General features: G+C 48.3%; 2 protein-coding genes across 2 annotated transcripts in view; one reads left to right on the top strand and one right to left on the bottom strand.

Moving 5' to 3' along the window:
- LOC125939877 (uncharacterized) overlaps nt 1-25,255 on the top strand; it is a 225,827-nt gene that overhangs the window by 25,003 nt on the left and 175,569 nt on the right. Inside the window, exon 2 of the mRNA XM_049655383.1 lies at nt 22,857-22,951. The gene's annotated coding sequence lies outside the window, so the exon portion shown is untranslated. The remainder of the gene's footprint in view (nt 1-22,856; nt 22,952-25,255) is intronic.
- The window catches only part of LOC119463791 (synaptotagmin 1-like), a 73,030-nt gene continuing 70,189 nt past the window's right edge, over nt 22,415-25,255 (bottom strand). Inside the window, exon 10 of the mRNA XM_037724616.2 lies at nt 22,415-22,619. The gene's annotated coding sequence lies outside the window, so the exon portion shown is untranslated. The remainder of the gene's footprint in view (nt 22,620-25,255) is intronic.

A 25,255-nucleotide genomic window follows, 5' to 3' on the forward strand; every position in this document is an offset into this window, starting at 1 on the left:
TTCATCCTGCGAGAAGCGTGCGCACGCGTGCGCTCGTATTACAAACAAATACAAGGCAGATTGCACGAGCAACGAAATGCTGACACATACACCCTCGAACTATGCGAGCGCACAAACAGGGAAGGGGGGAGGGGAGGGGGAGCCTACGTACTAATTCAGGAACGCGAGTTGTGACGCAGATGTGTACACACACAGTGGGGCCTACAAATACGGAGAAGCGGTTTCACAAACGCGAGCTAATGAGTACGCAAGGGATAATGTTTTGACACGCACACACACACACACACACACACACACACACACACACACACACACACACACACACACACACACACACACACACACACACACACACACACACACACACACACACACACACACACACACACACACACACACACACACACACACACACACAGACGCGCGCGCGCGCAGTTGTGCACATTCAGCTAATGCACACGGTAAACGATACACCTGCATATCGTAAACGAACTAACGCGCATGCGCGGATGCCCATGTACGGACATACAGGCAGTTAGACAGACAGACAGACAGACAGACAGACAGACAGACCGACAGACAGACGCACACACCCTGATGGATCGATTACTACGCGGCAAACAGACGCCGAATTCTCTACAGACAAACGCATGCGTACGCCGACGCGACCTCGAACGCATGCGCAGTAGCAGTAGCAGCGTAATACGTTGCTAGTAATAGCACGTATTACGCACGTACAGACACACAGGACGCACCAGAAGAGTCAACAGGAAAGGATGGAAGCCGGCAAAATCGGCGACGCGACGATAAGGCGCCGGACCGGTGCGATAGGAAGTACGACGGTAGCGGCCGTGCATGAATGGTGAAACAGAGCGCGGCGACTTCCGGGCTACGGGACAGCTCAGCGGGAGGAGGAGGAGGAGGGTCGGTGTCGAGGAGGTGTGACAGTCAGCGGGCGGCATTGCGAGCTCGCAAAGATAAATGCGCCGCAGACAGACGTCGACACAGGCCGGCAACGAAGGGGAGGAAGTGTATCGACAGTTTTTCTTTCACTGACCTCTCTCAAGGCCACGACGACGACGACCTACAACTTTCATTTCGCTCTTAATTTTGTTTTTAAATATGTGGCTTTACGTGCCAACACCACTATCCGATTATGAGGCACGCCTTAGTGATTGACTCTGGATTAATTTGGACCACCTGGGCGAGCGGGTGTTTTCAGTCCACGGGTGTTTTTCTGCGTTTCGTCCCATCGAAATGCAGCCGCCGTGGCCGCATTTCGATGGGGGCGATAATGACCGATAACGACGGTAATGACCCAGCCTATTGGCTGGGTCATTACCGTCGAATGCTTATGCCGCAAAGTTCAGGCAACTTGCTTCCGAGAGCGGTAAGGCCAGCACCGCAGTATGCGGCGGCTGCGCGCTTACAAAGCCAGCTTGTGCAAGTGCGGTTGTCCTCACGAGGGTTTCGACGGGAATTCAGGGCGCAGGCTCCTTTCCCAAGCGTATCACCCCTGAAGGAAGCCGAACGCCAGGCCAGGGTACGCTTGTACCCATTTAAACCAGTGGGTGCCCCGCGGCGGTGGGAATCGAGCCCACAACCTCCCGCAGCCGAGGCGGGCGCTCTTCCACGAGGCCACGACGGCTGCGGTCAAAAACCAGCCGCATGACCAGCCGCAATGCTCGTAGACTTTGACGTCACCTTTTAAAGCGGAGCTTTCGTTGCGATTCCTTTCGGAATTTCCAAACCGCGGCTGGGGGTTGCCGTCTTGTCGCAAATTGCTCATACGCAGGACAGTGCTACCGTCCAACAAATGATACGTTAAAAAGGAGAAGTGGCCTAACTGGGTACTCATCATCATCAAGTAGGTCACATGTACTCTTAGTGCACAGCAGCCTACCAAATGTAACTATACACGGCAAGCTCCATCCTCTGCTGGCTTTCGGCAGACGCAAAAATTGTTGTGCTAGGTATTGTGTCATGTTTATCCAGAACCATGAGAAAACAAGTTTGTTTACTACGTGTACTGTTGGTGACGGCGGAAGAGCCACTCTTGCAGCAAACCACAGTTTACTGCACAATGCATACTTAATAAAGAAAGCCCTTTCTGATAGCGGCAGTGGCGACGCAGTCACTGCTTCCGACTGTGCTTTAATACAGCTGATAATGTCTCGCCACGTGTAAGGTGAAACACCACTTGTAGAAAATTTTATGCCTAGTATTTGCATATGCTCGCTCTGTTTAATGTTTCCTGGTAATGTTATTGCACTGCGTCCTAAATTTAATGCTTCGCATTTCCTCATATTCATTTTACTCCCTGACAATGATGCATATTGATTATAAATACGAAATACCTCCACAAGACTGTCCCTATCCCGTAAGAACAAAGTAATATCATCCACATATGCTGACACTTTCATGCACCCATTTCCCGGCATAGGAAGACCCCTTACAAGCGAGCTCTGGCTAAAACGCCTTAACAATGGGTCAATCGCAAGCACAAACAATAGAGGTGACAAAGGACAGCCCTGCCGCACTCCCCTTGTCACATCAAACCTAGGAGTTAAAGTGCTGTTAAGTAGTATCTCGGCTGTTGTTCCCGAATACAACATCCGCAGGATATCTACAAACTCTTCGGGGAACGTATAGCATCGTAACACCTCAAATAAGTACTGGTGTTCTAAGCGGTCGAACGCTTTGGCTTGGTCTAAACTTACCAATACTCCTGAAGCTTCACGCGCTGTCGTGTATTGTATGATATCACGTGTTCAGTGGAGAGATGAAAATATACTCCGACCAGGCACGGAACATGTTTGATGCACACTGACTATTTTAGGCAATAATACTTCATGCGATTTACAAGAAGGGTTGTGAATACCTTATAGTCTGTGTTGAGCAGCGTTATGGGCCTTCAGGATGAGGGTTCGGCAAGGTTGGAGTTTGGCTTTGGCAAGAGTATCACGCGGCCCCGATTAAACGATTTAGGAATACCTTCCCGTGCAAGAATTCCGTTAAGAAGAGATACCAAGGCCGTGCTTACTTCAGGCCAGCAGGACCGGTAAAATTAGACTGGTAAGCCATCTGTACCGGGTGTTGATCCACTGTTCATAGATCGGATAACATCAAAAACTTCTTGCCTTCTGTGTAGTCCACGTGGGGTAGATTATTACAAGAATCATATATTTCTTCACCTAAAAAGTTGGGCATTGTAAATATTTTCCGATGAGAATGCGTCTGAGAACCAGTTCCAAAATATTCTTTCGGTATCTCGTCTCGCACTGTTCTCTGTGCCATCCTCTATTATAACATTTTCAATATATGAGCTGCCATTTTGCCTCCTGCTGGACGTACGAGCCAGCCGCAGTACCTCAGGATCAGAAATTGGCCTGTTCGTCATCCACGCCTTTGCAGAGGTACGAGAGTACCAGCTCATAAGCCTATGGTATCGTTCACGCTGCTAATCTAGGTACTCGTACATTGGCTGTGTTTGGGAGCCACCATCTCGTACTATTCTCATCCTTCTCAGGCACTCACAAAGTTGCTCAGTCTCCTTTCTTTTGCGTTTCCTGCTAGCTGCTGTGCATGCCGACCTCCAGATTTCCTTTAAAGTATCCCACGCTTTGACATCATATTCATAATCGCTTACTGATGTAACTATCGCGGCTTTGAGTTCGGTTAGAGTCACCTGGTCACGCAAAGAAGCAATGTCTAGTTTCCACATATCAGTGCGTTCACCTGACCTTCCTTCGAGGTTCAGCACGGCAGTGAAAGCTCGATGATCTGAAATGTGTCCTGCGTCTGCAGGAAGATCGAGGATGCTGCATTGGACAATTTGCGATGTTAATTCAGTGGGGAAATACATTCGATCTAGACGGCATTGCGAGTGTGCAAGAGACTACGAATACAACCATTCCATCGCTCTCGCGGATGAAATATTCGCTACTTTACTATGTAGAACCATCGTAATTGTTCTTGTTATGAGCAAGAATTTTTCGAAGCGTTTCTTTTTCGGCTTTTTCCAAACTTTAGCAGTAACTCTACAATCATGATTTCTAGCAGAAGCATATTTCTTTTAACCTGTTTTCTAGTTATCACGAAGCTGGGTTCTATGTTTTATTTTCTGAACAGCACTGATTTCGTAAAATTGATCCTACGGAGGCGCTGACAGGGTAATGCAAGGTAGTGGTACTCAAGGACTAATTTAACACAAGTGAACGCACGCGTTCATCCTATGAATGTTATTCTATTTATGGAGAATGCCGCAGTAATTATATCACACATGCGAAGTATTATTGCGATAGCATTTATACTGACACTCAAGGTGCATTTGTACCGTCGTCTTGCGTTCCGAGATATCTTCAGCTCCATGCGACACCAAGCTGATTTCAATGCTTCTACTTCGGTCGAAACTAACAAATTACCAGCGAAGCTGTATATGGCTGGGTTCTGGCGGATCGCGTCCGCGGACAAAACGACGCGTAGTATAACAAAGTGGGCCGATCCTGGTGATAGTGCAGAAAGGGCCCAAGCTCAATGGCACATACTCTCGTGGGCTCGGGGACCTGTAACGCGCCCTTCAACCACCCTTGTCACACGTGGGACCCAAAGAGGCAAAAACAATGCGCCACAGCGATGAACGATGTTGCCAAAACGATAGTCTTTGACGATGCGTGTCGAAACGTCAGTGACAAACCGTTAATACTCTACCAACCAATAGCTGTGTCCCGTTCCCTCTTGACATAGCCATTTGAAGCGACGTCATCATTTGCGCCTCGGACTCGGTATGGGTTTGGTGGTTATGTTAAACCACTCGATGTATACCATGGTGATCACAAGGCGATGGTTGCCATGGTTACAAAATAAATGATGAACGCCGGGATCTTTGAGTGTATGTCTCTTTATTCGCTCAATATAGTCAATAACGATAATAGATAAATTCACTATAGCAATATTCAATATAGCAGACCCACCATAGTCACAGCTTAGCTGGCTTCCATCTTTGCAGTAGTAGAAGGGCTCTGAATTTTTAAAGCGAATAGGTGGTCCTTTCGCCAGCTTTTTGTGGTAATTTCGAGGCTCGGGGTCGGAGTTTGCTGGTCGGAGGTTGGAACAAAGACGCCCACGGGAAGAGTGCGCGCCCTTTTAAGGGCAAGTTCATAGTTCTTCGAAACGCACGTGCAGTCCACCTTTAATACCGCTAGAGATGTATTGAGGCACTATCTTAGACATCGGGCGAATTCCGTCGTACTCTGAAATTCTGTAAAAGAGCGGCATCCTTAGTCAATCAGAACTGACAATATGGCGGATTCGACGCTATGGCGGAACTTGCCGATACCTAGAATAGCACCACTGCTTAACGGCTCTGTTGTATACAGCATTACGCGTAGAAACAGCAAACGCTACACCTGTTGTGGCCGTGGGTGGCAATACCAAAGTCAGAGCAACGGAATCAAACTTTTTTTTTTGGCAAGCTAGACCGTGACGGAAGGAACGAGCAACATACACAGCAGTGCCGGGTGCTAGGCACGCCAGCAAGCGGAACGCCAGCAGACACATGACACGCACGCACCCTAGGGAGCCTACATGCAAGAGCTGTTTGCATGTAGGCTCCCTAACGCACCCAACTGTGCAGCGACCTCACATGACAGGCGCAAGAACGCGTCTGTGATAGCACAACACAACGACGCCATATGACTGTAAGCCAGAACGCGTCTGTGATAACCAACCGCCCCCTCCTCACACATACACAAAAAAGAACGGTGCGCGCAATTGTAGCTGATATATACTTCGTTTCATACATCAAGTGCAACGTTGTGGAAGCTACGCAGAAAGTACGGTCACCGAAATGTATCACTCCGCGCGTTCCGTCTATGTAGAGAGCCTACATGCAACGCTGTAGGCTCCCTACGTCTATGCTTCGCTGCGCGCCATGCGGCGTTTGCACGCACGAGCATGCACGAGAGGCTTCCGGGACAGGCTGCAAATAGAAAACAACGAAAAGGAAATTGATCTAAAATAAGAGTGGCTTGTTGGGCTACTTGATACTTGGTTATACTAGAAGAATGCCAGTAAACTTGAAAATAGAAGAAAATCGAGAAGCAGACATAGACAAAGCGACAGGAAGGTGGCTGGACTAGCAACTGAACCCCATTCTTGAAAACAACCTCCCCTAAGTCCATACTGAACGTGCGCAAGGCACAACATATCAAATACGCGGTCAACACCTTATCTATACACGGTTACACTGATCAAGAAATAGCTCTTTCTTGGTAAGGAACACAGATGGCGGTCTGACACACTTCTTGGGGCCAAGTTTATAGATGCGACAGGCTTCAATCAACTCTCTCTCTCTTGCTGAGTCTTAGCCTTCTCCACGATTAATACGTCACTGAAGATGGGACTGCAACCGCATTCCTTACAATGTAGCGGAAGGTTACCTCCCGTGCCTGTGGGTACCAGATTGACAAGCTCGCGTATCCGATCATTCACACAGCGACCTGTTTGTCCTATGTAATCTCTACCCCATTTCAATGGAATACTGTACACTCCACATGTGTCGCAGGTGTGTTGCTTCGAGACATGCTTGGTGTTGCACGCATTCCTTCGCGAACTGAGCTGTGAGACCCTCATGCAAAGTTTTGCAAGCTTACAAGGCGCAGAGCAAACCAATCTGACGTCGTTGCTTGCGGCAACACCCCCCCCCCCCCCCCACCCTTTAAAGTAAGGCCGACTGGGCGACATGCAGATAAATAAATAAATAAATAAATAATAAATAAATAAATAATAAATAAATAAATAAATAAATAAATAAATAAATAAATCTCCGTGTCAGGCCTGGTGGTAAAGCATAGGAAAGAACATGTACTGAAGAAGTCAAAGGGGGCATATGATATACCAGTTAATAGCAGCGTCGCATCTCCGTTGCTAGGCGACGTCTGGCTGGGCGGAGCATGCGCAGAGCGGGCCCATGTGGCACGTGCTGCAACGATCACTTACCGCGCCATTCTCTCGATCGCGATGTTCTGCGGGGACGGCCCAAGATTTACGATTGATTTGAGTTTTTCGTGAACTGATGTACGTATTCGACATGTGTGCTGTCTACGTAACGTGACCGAGTACGTCGCTCCATTTCCAACAAGTGGTGACCCGGACCTGATTCCAATGCGCAACCTTCCGATAGGGTGTGGTGATCGTGACCGGTTGTGATAGTGTGTCTCTGCTCCTCTCTCTGTCTCTCTCTCTACTTTCTTGCGCTGCGTTAAAGCGGGGGTAGCGATATTCAGACGAAAGAAAAATAAATGTAACCGTTCTTTGCGGTGCCTCAGGAGATATCAGCTCTTGCTCTCGGGCTCGAGGGTTCGCTCCTATACTGCAGTGGCCCGGTTCTGACGGAAGCAGAATGCAAGAACTGTCGTGTACGGAGTTTTGTGCGCGGGAGAAGTCACTCAAGGCCGCCGAAGAGCAGTTTCCCGGCGGCGGCAAATTCGGTCGCGGGAGCTCCCTCATGTTTCCAATTTGCGCATCCCCGACTGGCACTGCCAGTCTGTGACCTTGAGTTATTGAGAAACGGTTTCAGCCGGTCGGTCGCGCCAAGAGTCGTGTGCCTCTGGTAGACTAAATATAGAACATGAGCTAGGTCGCCCACTGCTTCCCGTTCGGCACATATATACGTGTAATAAATACAAAGAGAACCTCCTCCTTTTCTTTTTCTTTTTTTTTTTAATACCTTAATTTTTTTTTGTGACTGCTTTTTCTCTTCCCTATTCTTTCCGCCTTTCATTTCCCCTTCCCCTTCCCCCAGTGCAGGGTAGCAAACCAGAATCTTTTCCGGTTAACCTCCCTGCCTTTCCCACCACGTTTCTCTCTCTCTCTCTCTGCGAACGCCTTTATGTGTGCTTAAGAGAAGAAATTATATATATATATATATATATATATATATATATATATATATATATATATATATATATATATATATATATATTGTTACGGGGTGTGTAGAAGGCGTTTATTGCAGGGAGCCATAGGGCAAGTGGGTAACGGTACTGCTCGTCATCCTTCGTCGCTGCTCTCCTAATGTTGTTGTTGCCGCTGCTGCTGCTGCTCCACTACCTTTGACGCACTGTAACAATATATAGTATACTATTTTAAGCATTAAATCATTGGCGACAATCCTATCCTCCGATCAGTGAGCAGTTGTCTGCGCTGGGATCACGCGCGAGGAAGGATGGGACGTGGTACGCATCGGCTTATATATAGCCATCGGTAATATCCTTACAAATGGGCCGGTGACCCGGTTCTGTTCATTACAGAATTTCGCAAAGCAGTAGCAAAGGGTACGTAAAGATCTCATCATCATCATCATCAGCCTATATTTTATGTCCACTGCAGGACGAAGGCCTCTCCCTGCGATATCCAATTACCCCTGTCTTGCGCTAGCGTATTCCAACTTGCGCCTGCAAATTTCCTAACTTCATCATCCCATCTGGTTTTCTGCCGACCTCGACTGCGCTTCCCTTCTCTTGGTATCCATTCTGTAACCCTAATGGTCCACCGGCTTAGGAGTGAGGATCAACGGCGAATATCTCAGCAACCTGCGGTTTGCAGATGACATTGTCCTATTCAACAAGAATGGAGACGAATTACAACAAATGATTGAGGACCTTAATCGAGAAAGTGTAAGAATTGGGTTGAAGATGAATATGCAGAAGACAAAGATAACGTAAAGATCTACACTGGAACAAATCTACGACTTCAAGTACATAATTCCTTCATTAAAGCGAAGGTCTCTTTGCTTAAATCCATACGGCTCGATCCATCTGCTCGGTTACTTTCTCACCATGTAAAATTAGCCAATGCCGGAGGCAGCGTAATAGCAAGCTGGGCCCATCCCCAAGATGGTGTACTCACGAGCCCGTGTGTTGTCTTTCTTGTACCACCTGTTAGTGGTGTTCCCGAGTTGCCAAATGCTGTTATCCGCGATAGCCTGAATCACGTGGTAGGGTCACGTGGTGAAGTCACTGCGTATCGATCCCACTCTGTTCTAGGATGTGCACCGCGTTTGTTCTTGCTCTGACTTTCCGGTCATCTACATGAAATTCCGCTAAACTGATTTCTCTACTAGAGGATTTCACAGAAGATGGCGTTGTCTTTGATAGCCAATATTTCTTCTACCTGCATTTTTCTAATTTTGCGTGAAAGGTTACTTTGCTCACACCCTGTTTGCAGAAGCCCTATTAATGATGGTGGCGAGGATGATCTGTACCTCTTTAAAATGTGGAATGGTTCATCGTCCTGCCAGGGGCTCTGAGGTTGATGGAACAGGAGAAGCCGACAGCGCTAGCTACCAAGAAATTCTCGCTCACACAATTACACCATGTCGATGATGCCAGACTCCATAGCAAGAGCTTACCTCTCTCGCCGCGCGATGTCGGCCTCCGCTGACGGTGTCGCAATCTACAGGATGTTTAATCGTGGAAATAATACTCAGCGCAATGCCCAACTGTCCATTCTGGTAGATGATGTACAGGATGTCAATTTCGTGGCATTATAGAGGCGCTGTGAACGACATTTACGAAACTGAGATACCTAGACTTTATTGCTTCGTCCAGTGTTCGACGGAAACCCGTCTGGCGAAAAAAAGAACGTAATTGAAGTAAAACACAACATCGCCGAGCAAAATAAAATTTAATATCGATTCCACGTGTCGAGGCACATACGGATCGCTTTTTTTCATAGTACTAACGAAAAGTTATGGAACTGGCTTCTGGCACATAGCATTGGCCATTGAGCCACTGCCATAAATGTTTTCATCGGCATCACGAACGAAGGACCCATATGGCCCCCGAAACGTCAAGTCAATATTGTATGTTATATTACTTGGCGAGCGAGTTTTAAAGCAACGCGGTCGTTGCCCATCCTCCCGGGTGTTGCGTGGTTGCCGCCGGGTCAGTCGATATTTTAGCGGATATACCGGTTGAGTTACTTTTGTGCTTCAATGCATAAAGCGACGTTTTGTTAATAACCTAACTGGAACGCCAATGCATTTCTCCGCAAAGTTCGGGAATTAATATCTCAAAACTGGTGTCATCCTGAGAATTAATTCTAAGTGGATCCGCCTTGCGAACTCCGCGGCTACAATTTATAAACTGCAATAGGGGCCATCAGGCAATTAGTAAAAAAATTAATTAGTGAATTTCTGTTAATTATTCAATTATGCATTTCAATTTCTTGTGCAAAAAAAAAGATGGCTGACTAATGGAGTAGCACACGAGGAATAAGGATTATAAACAGGGATAAGGTGCCTCAGAAAGGCTGGCCAACGTTTCGATAGGAGGACCTATCTTCGTCAAAGGCGGCCTCGTCATCCTCGGCGGGTTAGTTTTAAAGGGTTAGTGGAGTGACGTCACGTCGATGTCCGCTGTGGCTGTCTGTAAAGGGAGAAACTGAAAAGAAAATGAGCGCCGGCGCTTGACTGGCTAGGCGCGGTTTCTAAGACGAGGGGACAAGAGCGGGAGAGCGAGAAAGTGGCAAAAAAAATTATATAAAAAAAAAACCGTCAGAGGGGGTTGGGGGAGCGAGAGGCGAGTGAGCGTTCGGAGGAGTCGTGGTCGGCGTGCGTTTGGGGTCCCTGAAGAGCTGGTCAGTGTGCAGGTCACAATACGAGTCACACGCGGTCACAACTCGTATTGTGACCTGCACACTGACCGGCTCTTCAGGGACCCCAAACGCACGCCGACCACGACTCCTCCGAACGCTCACTCGCCTCTCGCTCCCCCAACCCCCTCTGACGGTTTTTTTTTAATATAATTTTTTTGCCACTTTCTCGCTCTCCCGCTCTTGTCCCCTCGTCTTAGAAACCGCGCCTAGCCAGTCAAGCGCCGGCGCTCATTTTCTTTTCAGTTTCTCCCTTTACAGACAGCCACAGCGGACATCGACGTGACGTCACTCCACTAACCCTTTAAAACTAACCCGCCGAGGATGACGAGGCCGCCTTTGACGAAGATAGGTCCTCCTATCGAAACGTTGGCCAGCCTTTCTGAGGCACCTTATCCCTGTTTATAATCCTTATTTCTTGTGCAAGTAATGTCCGCCTCTTCGAGTAGACCAGTTCATGAACTAGAATTGTGCTATCTGCCACAGGCAACCTTTAAGGATTTTTGAAAGTGTTCGCTGAAACACCCTGTATGTGTGTGTGTGTGTACGTATATATACTAAGGTTATATGTGCCCGGAATGGAAGAACCATAACGGTCATATATATATATATATATATATATATATATATATATATATATATATAACCCCTGTACGATGACATTCAAAGTATAATGTCACTAAGTTCATCTTTGTTTTGCGTAATCAAAAATACATTCCTACATGAAACCTGAACATACGATGCCATCTCCATTTTATCTCTAAAGCACACCGACTTCTTCATGGAATGTCACATTTTCAACAGATTCATTGATTTACTTCATGACTTAGGACATTTTCTTTGATTTAGCCCTTCAGTACGTGCCACGAGGTGTGCGCCCGCTCCTGCCATTTCTCCGGATTGTTTATGAGCCACCGTGACAGATAGGTACAGAATCCTTAAACGTTACTAGATAACTGTCGCGCTTATCGGTGCATGCAGCTGTCATCACCAGTCTTCCCTCCACTATACCTGCCAACCCCTACCGAAATTTTATTGCGACAGCAATGATATGGGCACTCCAGGCGCATTTCCACCGTCGGCTTCGCCGTGATGTTCCATGTGTGATATGACGATTTATTGGACGTCTCACGCAATCGAGGCAGTCCACGAACGCTGATGGTGCGCACAGCGACAGACGCAAGAACACTTCTTCCTCTTCTTCACTACAATGGCCCCCGGGAGAGAAGATGAGCCATCCTGGCGACCTACGGCGTAGTAGGATCAGGGGGTCATAGTATGGCTTAAGTCGGCTGACATGAGCCGTGTCACGTCCGCGATGTCTAAGGTCGTGTGATGGCGTCACAGGCTCGACAACGTAGTTGACAGCCGAGGTACGGTCGATGACGCGGTAGGGACCATCATAGCGTGCAAGAAGTTTGGTTGAAAGGCCAGGGCTGTGAGGTGGGATCCACAACCAAACAAGGGAACCAGGCGGAAAATGTGGTGTAGGCACGTTACTGTCATGCCGCAGCTTTTGGCGACCTTGGGCGGCGGTCGTAAGGGTACGGGCGAGCTGCCTACAGTCCTCTGCGTATTTGGCGGCTTCAGACACTGGCGTGCATTCAGAAGCGTCGGGTCGGTATGGGAGCAGGGTGTCCATTGTACACGAGGGCTCGCGGCCATATAGCAGAAAGAATGGCGAAAAGCCAGTGGTAGCTTGTGTGGCGGTATTATAGGCATACGTGACGAACGGCAAAACAGTGTCCCAGTTGCTGTGGTCCGAGGCAACGTACATAGTCAACATGTCACCGAGTGTGCGGTTGAACCTCTCTGTCAAGCCGTTCGTTTGCGGGTGGTAGGCGGTAGACTTGCGGTGAACGATGCTGCATGCAGCGAGAAGGGCTTGTATTACTTCGGACAGGAACACACGCCCCCGGTCGCTGAGCAGTTCGCGTGGTGCTCCATGTCAAAGAACGAAGTTCCGCAAGATGAAGAAGGCAACGTCACGCGCAGAAGCCGCCGGAAGTGCGGCAGTCTCGGCGTAGCGCGTCAAGTGGTCGACGCCTACAATTATCCATCGATTACCCGAGGAACTGTAGGGAAGTGGCCCGTATAGGTCTATGCCGACGCGATCAAATGGCCGGGCCGGGCAGGGGAGCGGCTGTAACTCGCCAGGAGGGCGCTGTTGAATTTTACGCCTTTGGCACGCCGTGCAAGCGCGTACGTACTGGCGCACGAAGTGATACATGCCGTGCCAGTAGAAACGCTGCCTCAGCCGAGTGTACGTTTTCAGAACGCCGGCGTGACCATTATGAGGAGCGTCATGGAAATAAGCGCATATGTCAGTACGCATGTGTCGTGGTATCACAAGCAGCCATTTGCGACCATCAGGCAAATAATTTCTGCGGTAAAGGACGTTGTCGTGGACAGCAAAGTTAGCGGCTTGGCGACGAAGTGTTCGAGAAGAGGGTGTGACGGAGGGATCGTGGAGGAAATTCAGCATAGTTGAAAGCAGGGGATCCTTACGCTGCTCGGCCGGCATATCAGCGACGTTGATCGTCGACATGGATGCGAAGGGCGTTGACACTGAAGCCACATCGGAAGGTAGCGGTGATCGGGAAAGCGCATCGGCGTCAGAGTGCTTTCGGCCCGATCGGTAGACAACGCGGATGTTATATTCTTGTAAGCGAAGTGCCCAGCGGCCGAGGCGACCTGACGGATCTTTCAACGAGGACAGCCAGCAAAGGGCGTGGTGGTCGGTAACAATGTCAAAAGGGCGACCATATAGGTACGGACGAAATTTGACGAGAGCCCAAATAATGGCCAAGCACTCTTTCTCTGTGACAGAGTAGTTGGCTTCTGCCTTCTTTAAAGTGCGACTCGCATATGCGACGACGTACTCGTCGTAGCCGTCTTTCCGTTGCGCTAGGACTGCACCAAGTCCGATGCCACTGGCGTCCGTGTGTAGCTCTGTGGGCGCTGTCGGATCGTAGTGTCGAAGAATCGGCGGCGAAGTAAGTAGACGACGTAGTTGCTTGAAGGCGTCGTCACACGAAGTTGACCACGCGGAGATGCCGCTGCTAGCCGTAAGCAAATTGGTCAGTGGTGCGATAATAGTGGCAAAATTGCGCACAAAACGCCGGAAGTAAGAGCAGAGCCCTATAAAGCTGCGGAGTGCCTTAAGAGTGGTGGGCATCGGAAACTCTGCGACCGCGCGAAGCTTGGCTGGGTCAGGAAGTACACCATCCTTCGAAACAACGTGTCCCAATATTGTTAACTTGCGGGCAGCAAAACGGCACTTTTTGATGTTGAATTGGAGGCCGGCAGAGGTGATACACGTCAGGATCTCACGCAAGCGAACGAGGTGCGTCGGGAAATCGGGCGAAAACACGACAATATCATCAAGATAGCATAGACATGTTTTCCACTTGTAGTTACGAAGGATAGTGTCCATCATACGCTCGAAAGTAGCGGGCGCGTTGCAGAGCCCGAATGGCATTACGGTAAATTCATACAAGCCGTCGGGCGTGACGAAAGCGGTCTTCTCACAGTCGTCTTCAGCCATCGGCACTTGCCAATAGCCGGAGCGAAGATCCAAAGATGAGAAGTACTCCGCGCCTTGTAGGGAGTCGAGGGCGTCATCTATCCGAGGCAGCGGATACACATCTTTACGAGTTATCTTATTGAGCCGACGGTAATCCAAACAGAAGCGTATTGAGCCGTCCTTCTTGCGTACTAATACTACAGGAGACGCCCAAGGACTCTGGGAAGGCCGAATGACGCCACGATGCAGCATATCGTCGACTTGCTCGGTAATGATTTGTCGCTCGGCTGCCGACACGCGGTATGGCCGCTGGCGTAATGGTGGATGGGAACCAGTGTGGATGCTGTGAGTGACGGTCGCCGTACGTCCCAGGGATGGTTGGTCGCAATCAAACGACGAGCGAAAATTCTGAAGAAGCGCGAGGACTTGCTGGCGGTACGCAGGTGGGAGATCGGCGTCCAAGGCAGATTCGAGAACGTCTGACGACGACGACGACAATGATGATGATGATGCGCACAACAATGGAGAAGTGAGGGCGTCGAGCTCATAACAGGCCATGTCGTCGGAAGTATCGAGAATGTGAAGCGGGTCAAGGGGCTGAACACGACCAAGGGATTCTCCACGCAGTAAGGTCACAGGGGATTGAAGCGGGTTACACACAAGCATAGTGGATAATCCAGATACAGTGTTGAGGACGGCAAATGGTAGAGGGAGAGCCTTGCGACGTAGAAAAATAGGCGATGGTGTAAAAAGCACCGTAGCGTCTGGCGCGGCGGAACAAGATACGGGCACAAGAACCGACATTTCGGGTGGTATGTTCGTATCGGAGACAACTGTGAGCTTGGCGGCTTTACTTTCAGAAGGGTCAGGCAGCGAGGCTTCGGAAAGCGGGAAAAGCGCCACTTCGGCCCGAGCACAGTCGATGATGGCACGATGGTGAGACAAGAAGTCCCAGCCAAGAATGATGTCATGTGAACATGAAGGAAGCACGAAAAATTCAACAACATAAACTACGTCGGCAATGAGCACTCTTGCGGTACATTGAGCGAGCGGTGCTATATGCTGCGCACTCGCGGTACGCAGTAGCAAACCAGACAACGGCGTGGTGACCTTGCGGAGCTTACGACAAAGCTTTTCGTCCATAACAGAAACCGCAGCCCCAGTATCAATAAGCGCAATTGTGGCGGTTCCTTCAACCAAAACGTCCAGTAAATTGTGTGGCGACTGTGCAGGCCTTGTAGAAGTCGCGAAGCTGGCAGTTCGTGCCTGCAGAACTGCAGCAACTAGTTTCCCTCGCTAGGTGACTGGCGACGACGTAAGGGGGAAAGCGAGCGACGACGTGGTGACGGAGAACGATGGTTGCCGAAAGGGCGTCGAGACGACGGCGGATACTCTGGGTCGGGATGCATGGAATGGCTGGTAGCATCGTGGGAATATCCATACCCAGGCGTTGAGACAGCAGGGTTAGAAGGTGGCATTCGACGATGGCAGAAGCGCGCGACATGGCCGGCGAAACCGCAAGCGAAACATATGGGTCGGTTGTCGCGTGTGCGCCAAGGGTTCTGAATTGGGCTTCGAGGCGGAATAGGAGGCGACACGGGAGTTGGCACTGCTTGAGGTCGCACTGTCGCAGGAAATGCGAATGTCGGCGGCGCAGGTCGCGCTGCGACTGCGGCATAGGTCAGAGGTGCCGCCACGGGAGGACATGGTTGAGCCAAAGGTAGCGAGTCGGCAAGTTCCTCGCGAATGGCTCTCCTAATGGGAGCAGCCAGAGATGTGTCAGGCTGTAGGGGTCGATCGCTGAGAGGCAGCATAGACAGTTGGCGCGCCACCTCCTCACGAATAAAATCCTTAATCTGAACGGAGAGTGAGGATTCAGGCGAGGAGTTGGAAGGAAGCGTGAGGCCCGAGAGAGAGTGGCCGGGTGCAACAGCGCTGCGCGCAAGGACCCTCTGGCGACGCAGCTCATCGAAGCTCTGGCAAAGAGTGACGACAGCTGCGACAGATGAAGGGTTTCGCGCGAGAAGCATTTGAAATGCATCGCCCTCGATGCCCTTGAGGATGTGCTTCACCTTGTCCTCTTCACTCATGGTAGAATCGACGCGGGCGCAAATATCGACGACATCCTCTATGTAGCTGGTGTACGTCTCGCCAGGCTGTTGAGCGCGCTGGCGTAGACGCTGTTCAGCACGGAGCTTTCGTAAGGCTGGGCGGCCGAAGACTTCCGTGAATGCTGCCTTGAAAGCGGACCAGGTTTGGAGGTCCCGCTCATGATTGCGGAACCAGAGGTTCGCAACGTCAGCAAGATAGAAGATGACGGAACGTAACTTCGTCGGGTCATCCCACTTGTTGTTCTCACTGACGCGCTCATAGGTAGAGAGCCAATCTTCCACGTCAGTCTCACCGGCTCCGCTGAAGACGGGGGGGGTCCCACTGCCGCTGGACGGCACCGCAAATGATGGGCGCGGCGGAAGCTGCTGGCGGATTGTCGGTAGGCTCGAGCATGGTAGCGGCTGAAGCAGTCGGCAACGTTCGGCTGCGAAGTTCCAGGGTGAGGTCGGGGATTGCAGCACCTTCCACCAAATGTGATATGACGATTTATCGGACGTCTCACGCAATCGAGGCAGTCCACGAACGCTGATGGTGCGCACAGCGACAGACGCAAGAGCACTTCTTCCTCTTCTTCACTACACATGTTAATTAAGTCCAAGTGCGATAAAAGCGTGGTGATGCGCCGTATGCTCTAAGTGCGAGTGAAAGCGTGCGAGTGCGAGTCGAGGATGGCGGCTTGATCTCGCGCGCGCAAGGGAGGAAGGCGGGGAGGAAGCACGCCGTCTTCCACCACGCGCAAGGCACCGGGGGAAGGGGGGCGTTCTACTATAGTGCCTAGAATGTATTCTAGGCGCTAGAGTTTTACTCCGGCGGCGGCCGCGTATGACGCGGTTAAGCGCGGCTGCGCAGCTGCGTTTGACTGCGATGAATACGAAGTCCAGGTGCGCCGAGAGCTGATAGCGTCGTGTGCGCTGTGTTCTCGTTGTTCGCGTTGTTGCGAGAGGCAGCACGAAGGTCAATTCGCTCACTGCTGCGGCCGCGCTTTCTCGCTCCAGCGTTTTCACAGCGAGTGCGCGCGGTCACCGAGTGAGACGTGTTCGTGTTTGCTCGTGTGCGCGTGACACCATGCTTGTTAATTTGGTTAGTACGCGAATGGGAAGTTTATACGACCGATAAAACTACTATTCGTGCTTCGTATAGCTGTCTAGTAATTTGGCATTGCAATGGATGCTTTGCCTTTCAGGCGAAACTGCGACTTTCTTTTTTTTCAGTTCAGAACTATACGGTTCATGGCGTTCTCACCACGACATCGTCTTCATACATTCGTCGTAATGCATTCGTTGCCGTACCATCATCGTGATGCTGTGGTGGTCGTTCCATAGCCGTATTATAACTTCGTCATTAGACTTTCGTCATGCCGTCGTCGCGTCATTATCAATACTTAGTAGTCGTCATACCATTATCGTAATGCCAACGTCACCATTTAGTCTTCGGGATACAGCCATCGCGTCACGCCATCGTCTTCAAACAATTGCCGTCATCTCGTTATCCTCGTGCCGTCGACGTCATTCCTTCTTCGCCATCCTTTTGTCGTCACTACGTCATTGTCATGTCGTCATGCTCATGGCCGATCTTGGCAAGCGCGTGCCATAGCAACGTGGTGCAATACCTGAGAACAGTGTATGCGCATATACCCGAAGCTGCGCAAGTCTTAGTATCCCCCTACAGATTCCAAACACACAACGCGTCTTCAGCAATACGTTGCGTCGCTACATTGGTTGAACGCTAGTCGCATCACCGTCAGCAGTGATCGCGAGATGGGATTCTGCCCGAATTTTGATTATTGGTGTTATGCGCTATGACAAGCCGCCTCCTGAAATTTCTTACGCACATACTTGTGTTCCAACACTAATATTGGTACAACACTCGCCGTCAAAGCCCAAGCCTTTGAACACCGACTTTCGAGCAGTCGTGTCTGTACTTACCTGCGCCGCTTAATTAGGTGCCTTGGGCTCTGCATTCATATTAGTTGCAAGGTCTGTACTTCAATGCGTCCTGCAATTATTGGTGTCGAATTCTGACGCGTTCTGACATCTTTAAACTGCGATGGCACGTGGTTGGTAGTTGCCGAACGACTTATATATTTACGCGGAAACTTTCTATGTCACACCGTTGTTCCCATGAAAAAAAAATAAAATCCGGCAGATCCCACGCCCTGTGGGAATCGATGTTATGCGATGAAGTGAGCGGGGAACCTACCAAGTTAACGAACGACCATGAGAGCACCAAGACGTAGGCGGCTGTTTCATGACATGACATGCATGTCATGACATTGATGTCATAAGCCCTCCGGACTCTCTTCAGCTACGCCTAAAAGAGCCTAAGGCGAAAGCCTTAGTCATGCTCATGACTATGACTTCGACCATCAAACTTTAGCCTGTTCCTTCACTTAATACCACACCCAAACCCATTCCATCGGTTTTTGAATGTTCATCTTTTTTCTCTGAGTCATGGTCATGACTATGATTTCTACCATCATCCTTTAGTGTTTTCTTAAATTAATACCCACGTCATGAACCAATTTCAGTGGTTTGTGAGTGTTAATCTTTTTTTGGCTGAGTCATTGTCATTTTTGCTGAGTCATGCTCATGAATATGACTTCTACCATCATCCTTTAGTGTTTCCTTCACTTAGTGCCCACGTCCGAACCCATTACAGTGGTTTTTGAATGTTAATCTTTTCGTCGCTTAGTCATTGTCATTTTTGCTGAGTCATGCTCATGACTAGGACTTCTACCACCACCCTTTAGTGTTTCCTTCACTTAGTACCGCCGTCCGAAGCCTTTTCAGTGGTTTTTGAGTGTTAATCTTTTCTCTTGGTCATTGTCATGACCTACATGACACGCATGTCATGACATTTATGTCATGACCTATCACTTATGTTTGACACACTCCTGTCATTCTATGCCAATTTTGGATACCTACCAAGTTAACGAAACGACCATGAGAACACTAGGACGTAGACGGCTGTTTCATGACCTACATGACACGCATGTCATGACATACATGTCATGACATATCATTTATGTTCGTCATATACTCTTGTCATAGTATGGCAATTTTGGTACATACCGAGTTAACGAAACGACCATGAGAGCACAAAGACATAGGCGGCTAGATAGATAGATACTGTCAAAGTAGCAAATGTTCGCCAAGAAATGCTTCGCATTTAACAGCACTCTCTGACCTACCTCGAGAGGATTACGCTTGTCGCACTCATCATCACGCACCGTTTTGAAAATAACTATTAGGTACATGAATAATTACATCACACTGATACAAGTTTTGTAAGTGAACTTGCAGGAGTTGCTGAATACATTGTAGTGTTACGTTTTGCGTACATTTTCTTAGAAGCAGCTGTACGTTTTTTTTTTGTTGTCGACATTGCAGTCATAGCTTGCGCTTTTCTTTTTTTCCTGTGTATGTGCGCGTCACGATATTTGGTCTTTTCATGTGACGGATTTATGATACATGTTATCCGATGATATTTCTCAAATGTGCATTTGGATGCATTATTTATTATATATTGTATACGCATCGAAGTTTCTTGTTGTTGTTTAGATGACATCCGAGTAATGATGTCGATCAGTGCACGGATGGGTATGCAGGGGCGCCCGCTAGGTCACGTTGCTGCTCAAAGCAGCTTTTTGCTATTGCTTTCGAGTCGTGATATACACGGTGTTTCAGCGAACATTTCAAAAAATTTGAAAGGTTCCCTGCGGCAGATAGCACAATTCTAGTTCATAAGCTGGTCTACTCCAAGAGGCGGGCATTACTCGCACAAAAAATTTAAATGCATAATCGACTAACAAACAAAAATTCACTAATTAGGTTTTTGACTAATCACCTAACGGCCCATATTGCAATTTGCAAATTCTAGCCGAGGAGTTCGCAAGGTGGATCCACTTGGAACGAATTCTGAGGATGACACCAGTTCCGGGATATTAATTCCCGAACTTTGCGGAGGAATACATTGGCGTTCCAGTTACTTTCTTAACAAAACGTCGTTTTATGCATTGAAGCACAAAAGCAACTGGAACGACAATGCATTTCTCCGCAAAGTACGAGAATTAATGTCTCGAAACTGGTGTCATCCTAAGAATTCGTTCCAAGTGGATCCGCCTTGCGAACTCCACGGCTAGAATGTCTAAATTGCAATATGGACCACAAGGCAATTAGTTAAAACTATAATTGGTGAATTTTTGTTAAATAATCGAATATGCAGTTCCCATTCTTGCGCAACTAATATTCGCCTCTTCGAGTCGACCAGCTCACGAACTAAAATTGTGCTATCTGCTACAGGCAACCTTTAAAAATTTTTGAAAATGTTAGCTGAAACACCAGGTATATCAAATGTATCCTGCAGATCCAACACCGATGTAATCTATGCGAAGCGAAGCTTTCCTGAAATCCAGTACAACTTAATGCGATGCGCACAATTAGTCTTTATTCTCATTTATTTAACCGTGTAATCTCATAGAATGTTTATGGTAATGCCCCGTACAGGTCCCAAGTATAACGTCTTACAACGTTTATGCACTACAACATTCACTAGGCATCTCAAATGCAATCAGCAGTTCAGGAGAATGCACTCAGTGAGACGTTCCCACAGCACTGCCATGAGGGCTAAAAGACGAAGGTGATGTTCGTTGTTTGTTGACGGAAGGATGTGGAAGAGTTCCAACGCAAAAGACATTGCTAAGGTTGACAATTGTTGGCCTTTTTCAGTTTTTCGTCTGTGACGTAATAGAAACTGGCAGTCACGTGCTCTTACACGTGTTACGTTACACGACGCACGCGCTATTCGGCAATAATGCAGCAGTCACGATCAGCAAAATCCCGCAGGGTTGACCAAGAAAGCTTCGCTTTAATGACCTGATTTCAAATATGGAGCGATGAAATAAACTACAGCAGGGAGTGTTACGTCACGCAGCTAGCCTTTGCAAGCCGAGTCTTCATGAAGCCATCCCAGTTGGCCATCTCGCTCTCAAAAAGTTGGCCCAACACATGAACCTGCTCGGCGGACTTGGCCAGTGTGCTTGGTTCACGGTGGGGTTCACTTGTCCTGGGCTACCCTGCCAACGAATCTGAGCACGTTTTGACGCGATATGAAAGCGACACTTCAGTCGGTTATATTGCAGCGTGTACATTCATTACCATTTTTTTCCTACGTGCGAGTGCGGACAGCCGCAAGCTGGTGTCGCACCCGTTGTCTTTGGGGAAGAGCGTGCTCTAAGCGCGATTAGCGCCTGCGTGGAGGACACTAAAACTTACCGTGACATGATCCTTTGATGAGCCGACTTTCTTCGCTGCAATTTTGTTGCGCAATGCTGCCTCGTAGTATTTTAGTTTCTCCGTGATTTTGCAACTGAACATATAAGTGTATCTCATGCTGACCAACAGCCATTGCAGCCATCGATATTAAGGCGAAAGCCTTTAATGGCTCATACTCGCGGCGTCCGACCGCCCGTCCGTCCGTGCCCTGGAACGGTGACAGCTGTGGCCTCTCCCCCTCACACTCTCTCAGCAATCACGTGATGGCAGAGCGGCGCACAGCAACAGTTACGCCGCCACAGCTGTGGCCTCTTCCCCTCACACTCCCTCAGCAATCACGTGATGGCACAGCAGCGCACAGCAACAGTTACGCCGCCACAGCTGTGGCCTCTCCCTCTCACACTCTCTCAGCAATCACGTGATGGCACAGCGGCGCGCGCGGCAACGCACCTTCGTCAGACGTCACGTTGCAGCAGTCGAATTAGTCGGATGGCTCCCAAGCAGCCCGGTGGGGATTCCACGGCAAGCGGTTCGGAGATGCGCCCCAAGAATGTGTATTCCCCCGAAACCAAACGCCACTGGCTAGACATGACATAGTCGAATGGCCACTGGCTTTCGCCGAACACACTTTGGAATTTATAAAGTGTCCTTCAAATTTTTTTCTTCAAGCGCTGCGCTTTCGCTGTGAGCGCACATTAAAAAGAAATAATCCAGAGGCGTACTGCTTCCAAACTCTGCAGTGGAACCCCATATGAACTTACCTACCTTCCCGTGTCTCTTTGTCGGTATATGTGCGTATGTATGGGCAGAAGTCTACACAAGTGAATTAGCAGCACACTTTGTATGATTTCAACTTTATTAGCTGCAACCACTGCCAAATAAAATGCTTTAGAATCGTCGCCTAGCTGCTGTATTCAGTTCTTGCTTCTTATGGTTGCAACGTTTTGCAAAACGTTGCGGTATACACTGTGACGTGACGCTGTCTGTTGCATCACAGAAACGTTCAGCGTCGGTGACGGGTGACTTAGTCCCAAAAATGCTTTTAGCACATCCTAGAACAAAACAAGAAGGAAAATAGTTTTTGCAAGATTTTCTAACTTCGAGAAAGGGTAAAGGGAAGCTTAGCTTTTTTCCAGTATACCGCAAACAAAGGTGCAGTAACACATTCAGAAGATATTATTTGTTATGGCCGGCTTGATGATTCTCATGTTTCGAAGCTCTGCCAGCTGATGAACCTCGAACTTGCACTGGTGTCTTGGACGCTGTATTCTTCTTTCACGTCTTTGCAGTGCATGGCTGTACCTGACTTCGCTGCAATCCTCCCCTCATCTCTCACACCCCGGAAGAAAGAAAATTTGAAAGCAATGAACGACAACGTAACAACGTAAGAGATTTCTTCTCAGAGTAAATTTATTGACCACAAGCTGGAAACCAAAAACGAAACAATAACAAAACGAGTCAACCTTCACGAAGAGTCAACCAGTCTGGCGCAGACACTATGACACAAAGATGCGATTATGTACATAACTTTACACCGCCCTATAGAATTAAGTATGCAGTGATACACGTAGGTGCAAGTCTCCTTGTCCGACGTTTGAGTCGTGGGGGTTTTTGCGTAGAAGGTGTTCACGTCAGTGCATAGCGGGCGATGATGGACACCCGTTGCACGGTACAGCGTCATTCCACTATGATACAAGATATACATCTCGCAAAGAAGAAAATAAAGAAGAAAGGGCTCGCACATGACTAGAACCCCTGGAAATCCACTGACGGGCACAGCGGCACACAACCGTAGTTGTAAACGTGGGGAGAACTGGAGCGTCGCGAAATGAAACATTCTTCTCAGTAACCTTCATTTCCATTCCGTAAGGACGTCCATCTCTTGCGAAGTCGCCTTTGCAAAACTTTTTAAAGTTCTTGGAAGATGGCCTAGCTAGTATGGGTCTATTTTGGAAGAAATGGCACAAAAAAAAGACGACACTCAAGACCAGATGACAGGACAGCTGCCCCTGTCGTCTAGCATTACGTGTCGTCTTCTCTCGTGCCATTTCCCTTTCAAGATGCTCTCGGAACCTGTTGAATTAAACCATTTATGATTGGGCCGAGTAAATTGACAGGCCACATTGCACTCTGAGAACAGAAACAAAAGGCGATGACAACTCCTTTTGCGAGGATAACTGCTGCTTAACATAAATTTAACCACACGTTTGAGAAATCTCCTTGTACCGGACCGAGAATGTTCACCGTTTTGACAGAGTACGCTGAATATTGTTGTGCTCGATCACTGTGCACAAAAGCCATCGGCGAGTATGAGAGCACTCAAACATGTAGTTAATATGATATAACTCCCGCAAAATGAGTTGTTAGCACTGCCTAGTTTAATGGAGTATACCATGGTCAGTCCAGGCGTAGACTTTCTCTAGTTACATCAGAAGGTACGTTTGCATCGATTTCTGCCTAGAATAACAAACACAGCAGAGCTAAATGAATGTGAAGGAAACGTTTTTTTTTGCTGAAGGCATTTATGACGACAGGCACGCACAATTGTGCAGTCTTTTCAATTACTATATCGTACGAAGAAAGCGGGTGCGTATTTTACAGCCTACACTGACAGGAAGCTTGAATTCAGAACTACTATGCTAGTATTCTGCTCAGCAAGGCGAACGCTAGGTTAAGCTGCAGAGTCAAACATTCGCTTTTCATTGTGCTTTCGGTTTAGATTATGGGCAGCTTTAACTGTCTGTTTAATAATTTAATTGGCGACAAAGTGTGAGTTTAATACTGCGGGTCGTTCGTTGGCTCCTGGAGGAGTTGGTTTTGCAAGCACATGACACCTGATAAACGGCACTCACTAATCAATGCCTCATAACTTTATAGCATTCATTAACTTTGTATATCTTACGTATTGCGTAGCTTGCTTCTAATCTATACTAAAACGCGAAGAGTGTACAAGTGTTCAATGAGTAATATACTGCAATACACGTGAATTAGCTCAAAGTTCCCATCAGCTTTTAGTTGCCACAGCTGAAATGTGCTGTGAAATTGTTGAAAAGCAAAGATTTTTTTCAACAGAAATGTTACGCACAGTAATCAGGCTGAAACTGGTCACTGATTTATAGATGCTGAAGTGAACTTCATTTTTAGTCTGGCATTATGAAACCACAAATACGTAAATTTTAGTGCTAAGGCTAAAATTGCGAGGCCTTGCATCACACAGGAGAGAAATGGTCTAATCATTGCTCGTCTAAATTCGCAGTCTTGAAGAAGGGTCCTAATGCACGAGTGAAAAAACAACGAACATTGGCGCAATGTTTTTGTTTAAGAAGATGTTCAGTTAATCACGCCTGAAAGTAAAAAAAAAAAAAATCAAGAACTGAAATCGGCTGCCATCCGTTCTGAAGGGACAGTCGATAGAATATCTGGCACAGAGGGAACGTTAACAGGTTTATCGCTTGTGAACAACATCCACCACGGATAGCTGTGAAAATACCCTATGCTTCGTTAAGTGTAATAGAAAATTCGAGGTCTTTGTGTGAATAACACAGCGTAAGGGTTAATATGAACAAGAAAAGTCCTTCCAGGTGGCACCACTTTGCACAGTGCTTTAGGGGTAAGCAACACAGTTTTGTGCATGCGAAGGCGACGAATGGTGCTATCACACCAGCGCGCGAGGGTTAACAAACCAATA

This window comes from Dermacentor silvarum, chromosome 9, assembly GCF_013339745.2.
Source record: "Dermacentor silvarum isolate Dsil-2018 chromosome 9, BIME_Dsil_1.4, whole genome shotgun sequence".
Lineage (NCBI taxonomy): Eukaryota > Metazoa > Arthropoda > Arachnida > Ixodida > Ixodidae > Dermacentor > Dermacentor silvarum.